The sequence below is a fragment of the Bubalus bubalis genome, chromosome 2 (genome assembly GCF_019923935.1).
Source record: "Bubalus bubalis isolate 160015118507 breed Murrah chromosome 2, NDDB_SH_1, whole genome shotgun sequence".
In the NCBI taxonomy this organism is placed as follows: Eukaryota; Metazoa; Chordata; class Mammalia; order Artiodactyla; family Bovidae; genus Bubalus; species Bubalus bubalis.
The window spans coordinates 131,989,787-131,994,818 of record NC_059158.1 but is presented as its reverse complement, the minus strand read 5'-3'; positions in this window follow the sequence as shown (position 1 = coordinate 131,994,818).

Below are 5,032 nucleotides of genomic sequence, written 5' to 3'. Positions count from 1 at the left end.
ATGCCCTCTACAGGTGCAGAGAGGACAAGATACTCCACCTGCTTCCCTAGTGCACCTCTCCTGTGCACCCCAAAATTACCTTTCACATTGATTTTGGGCTTTGAAGGCTATTGGTTTCATAAGGTATGCCATGTGTATAAAAGCCCAGAGAAGACAAGAAGAAGGCCATACAAAACAGGGTTCCACTTGGGAGAACTGTTGATCTTAGATCTGCTGTGGTGGTTTATTGCTGTTGCTGTCCTGGTTGTTTTGCAATTGTTTTTAATTGCCCTTTTGAGCTTTATTGTTTTACTACATCAAAACTATGATTAGTTCCATGTCTCTGGGAATTTTGTGTCTCTTTTAACATTGGCAGACCTACTAACACATTCAGTTCAGTTCACTCCCTCAGTCGTAGCTGACTCTTTGCGACCCCATGAAACGCAGCACGCCAGGCCTCCCTGTCCATCGCCAACTCCCGGAGTTCACCCAGACTCACGTCCATCGAGTCAGTGATGTCATCCAGCCATCTCATCCTCTGTCATCCCCTTCTCCTTCTGCCTCCAATCCCTCCCAGCATCAGAGTCTTTTCCAATGAGTCAACCCTTCGCATGACGTGGCCAAACTACTGGAGTTTCAGCTTTAGCATCATTCCTTCCAAAGAAATCCCAGGGCTGATCTCCTTCAGAATGGCCTGGTTGGATCTCCCTGCAGTCCAAGGGACTCTCAAGAGTCTTCCCCAACACAGCAGTTCAAAAGCATCAATTCTTCGGCGCCCAGCCTTCTTCACAGTCCAACTCTCACATCCATACGTGACCACAGGAAAAACCATAGCCTTGACTAGACGGACCTTTGTTGGCAAAGTAATGTCTCTGCTTTTCAATATGCTATCTAGGTTGGTCATGACTTTCCTTCCAAGGAGTAAGCGTCTTTTAGTTTCATGGCTGCAGTCAACATCTGCAGTGATTTTGGAGCCCCAAAAAATAAAGTCTGACACTCTTTCCACTGTTTCCCCGTCTATTTCCCATGAAGTGATGGGACCAGATGCCATGATCTTCGTTTTCTGAATGTTGAGCTTTAAGCCAACTTTTTCACTCTCCACTTTCACTTTCAGCAAGAGGCTTTTTAGTTCCTCTTCATTTTCTGCCATGAGGGTGGTGTCATCTGCATATCTGAGGTTATTGATATTTCTCCTGGTAATCTTGATTCCAGCTTGTGTTTCTTCCAGTCCAGCGTTTCTCATGATGTACTCTGCATATAAGTCAAATAAGCAGGGTGACAATATACAGCCTTGACGTATTCTTTTTCCTATTTGGAACCAGTCTGTTGTTGCATGTCCAGTTCTAACTGTTGCTTCCTGACCGGCATACAAATTTCTCAGGAGGCAGGTCAGGTGGTCTGGTATTCCCATCTCTTTCAGAATTTTCCACAGTTTATTGTGATCCACACAGTCCAAGGCTTTGGCAAAGTCAATAAAGCAGAAATAGATGTTTTTATGGAACTCTCTTGCTTTTTCCATGATCCAGAGGCTGTTGGCAATTTGATCTCTGGTTCCTCTGTCATTTCTAAAACCAGCTTGAGCATCAGGAAGTTCACGGTTCATGTATTGCTGAAGCCTGGTTTGGAAAATTTTGAGCATTTCTTTACTAGCATGTGAAATGAGTGCAATTGTGAGGTAGTTTGAGCATTCTTTGGCATTGCCTTTGTTTGGGATTGGAATGAAAACTGACCTTTTCCAGTCCTGTGGCCACTGCTGAGTTTTCCACATTTGCTGGCATATTGAGTGCAGCACTTTCACAGCATCATCTTTCAGGATTTGAAATAGCTCAACTGGAATTCTATCACCTCCACTAGCTTTGTTTATAGTGATGCTTTCTAAGGCCCAATTGACTTCACATTCCAGGATGTCTGGCTCTAGGTCAGTGATCACACCATCGTAATTATCTGGGTCATGAAGATCTTTTTTGTACAGTTCTTCTGTGTATTCTTGCCACCTCTTCTTAATATCTTCTGCTTCTGTTAGGTCCATACCATTTCTGTCGTTTATCGAGCCCATCTTTGTATGAAATGTTCCCTTGGTATCTCTAATTTTCTTGAAGAGATCTCTAGTATTTCCCATTTTGTTGTTTTCCTCTATTTCTTTGCATTGACCGCTGAGGAAGGCTTTCTTATCTCTTCTTGCTATTCTTTGGAACTCTGCATTCAGATGCTTATATCTTTCCTTTTCTCCTTTGCTTTTCGCTTCTCTTCTTTTCACAGCTATTTGTAAGGCCTCCCCAGACAGCCATTTTGCTTTTTTGCATTTCTTTTCCAGGGGGATGGTCTTGATCCCTGTCTCCTGTACAATGTCACGAACCTCAGTCCATAGTTCATCAGGCACTCTATCTATCGGATCTAGGCCTTTAAATGTGTTTCTCACTTCCACTGTATAATCATAAGGGATTTGATTTAGGTCATACATGAATGGTGTAGTGGTTTTTCCTACTTTCTTCAATTTAAGTCTGAATTTGGTAATAAGGAGTTCATGATCTGAGCCACAGTCAGCTCCTGGTCTTGTTTTTGTTGACTGTATAGAGCTTCTCCATCTTTGGCTGCAAAGAATATAATCAATCTAACTAACTAACTAACACAATAGTCTAAACATATTTACAGGGCTGATTCAGAAATACACAAGGAAGATTCCATTCAGTTTAGTTCAATTCAGTCACTGAGTCATGGCCGACTCTTTGGGACCCCATGAGTTGCAGCACGCCAGGCCTCCCTGTCCATCACCAACTCCCGGAGTTCACTCAAACTCATGTCCATGGAGTCGGTGTTGCCATCCAATCATCTCATCCTCTGTCATCCCCTTTTCCTCTTGCCTTCAACCTTTCCCAGCATCAGGGTCTTTTCAAATGAGTCAGTTCTTCACATCAGGTGGCCAAAGTATTGGAGTTTCAGCTTCAGCATCAGTCCTTCCAATGAATACTCAGGACTGATTTCCTTTAGGATGGACTGGTTGGATCTGCTCTTAGTCCAACAGATTCTCAAGAGTCTTCTCCAACACCACAGCTGAAAAGCATCAATTCTTCGGCGCTCAGCTTTCTTTAAAATCCAACTCTCACATCCATACATAACTACTGGAAAAACCATAGCCTTGACTAGACAGACCTTTGTTGGCAAAGTAATATCTCTGCTTTTTAATATGCTGTCTAGGTTGGTCATAACTTTTCTTCCAAGGAGCAGTCAGTTCAGTTCAGTCGCTCAGTCGTGTCCGACTCTTTGAGACCCCATGAATCGCAGCACGCCAGGCCTCCCTGTCCATCACCAACTCCCGGAGTTCACTCAAACTCACGTCCATCGAGTCAGTGATGCCATCCAGCCATCTCATCCTCTGTTCTCCCCTTGTCCTCCTGCCCCAATCCCTCCCAGCATCAGAGGCTTTTCCAATGAGTCAACTCTTCACATGACGTGGCCAAAGTACTGGAGTTTCAGCTTTAGCATCATTCCTTCCAAAGAAATCCCAGGACTGGTCTCCTTCAGAATGGCCTGGTTGGATCTCCTTGCAGTCCAAGGGACTCTCAAGAGTCTTCTCCAACACCACAGTCCAAAAGCATCAATTCTTCGGCGCTCAACCTTCTTCACAGTCCAACTCTCACATCCATACATGACCACAGGAAAAACCATAGCCTTGACTAGACGGACCTTTGTTGGCAAAGTAATGTCTCTGCTTTTCAATATGCTATCTAGGTTGGTCATGACTTTCCTTCCAAGGAGTAAGCGTCTTTTAATTTCATGGCTGCAGTCACCATCTGCAGTGATTTTGGAGCCAAAAAAAATAAAATAAAGTTTGGCACTGTTTCCACTGTTTCCCCATCTATTTCCCATGATGTGATGGGACCAGATGCCATGATCTTACTTTTCTGAATGTTGAGTTTTAAGCCAACTGTTTGACTCATCTTTCACTTTCATCAAGAGGCTCTTTAGTTCTTCTTTGCTTTCTTCCATAAAGGTGGTGTCATCTGCATATCTGAGGTTGTTGATATTTCTCCTGGCAGTCTTGATTCCAGCTTCATCCAGTCCAGCGTTTCTCATGATGTACTCTTCATATAAATTAAATAAGTAGGTGACAATATATAGCTTTGACATACTCCTTTCCCTATTTGGAACCAGTCTGTTGTTCATGTCCAGTTCTAACTGTTGCTTCTTGACCTGCATACAGATTTCTCAGGAGGCAGGTCAGGTGGTCTGGTATTCCCATTTCTTTCAGAATTTTCCATAGTTTACTGTGATCCACACAGTCAAAGTCTTTGGCATGGGTAGTAAAACAGAAGTGTATGTTTTTCTGGAACTTTCTTGCTTTTTCGATGATTGAACAGATGTTGACAATTTGATCTCTGGTTCCTCTGCCTTTCCTAAAACCAGCTTGAACTCAGAAAGTTCACGGTTCATGTATTGCTGAAGCTTAGCTTAGAGAATTTAAGCATTACTTTGCTAGCGTGTGAGTTGAGTGCAATTGTGCAGTAGTTTGAGCATTCTTTGGCATTGCCTTTCTTTGGGATTGGAATGAAAACTGACCTTTTCCAGTCCTGTGGCCACTGCTGTGTTTTCCAGATTTGCTAGCATATTGAGTGTAGCACTTTCACAGCATCATCTTTCAGGATTTGAAATAGCTCATCTGGAATTCCATCACCTCCACTAGCTTTGTTCGTAGTGATGCTTCCTAAGGCCCAATTGACTTCACATTCCAGAATGTCTGGCTCTAGGTGAGTGATCATACCATCACAATTATCTTGTCGTGAAGATCTTTTTTTGTGTAATTCTTCTGTGTATTCTTGCCACCTCTTTTTAAGAAGATCTGCTTCTCTTAGATCTGTACTATTTCTGTCCTTAAGTGTGCCCGTCTTTGCATGAAACTGTCCCTTGGTATCTCTTATTTTCTTTAAGAAATCTCTAGTGTTTCCCATTCTGTTGTGTTTCTTTATTTCTTTGCACTGATCACTGAGGAAGGCTTTCTTACATCTCCTTGCTATTCTTTGTAACTCTGAATTCAAATGGGTATATCTTTCCTTTT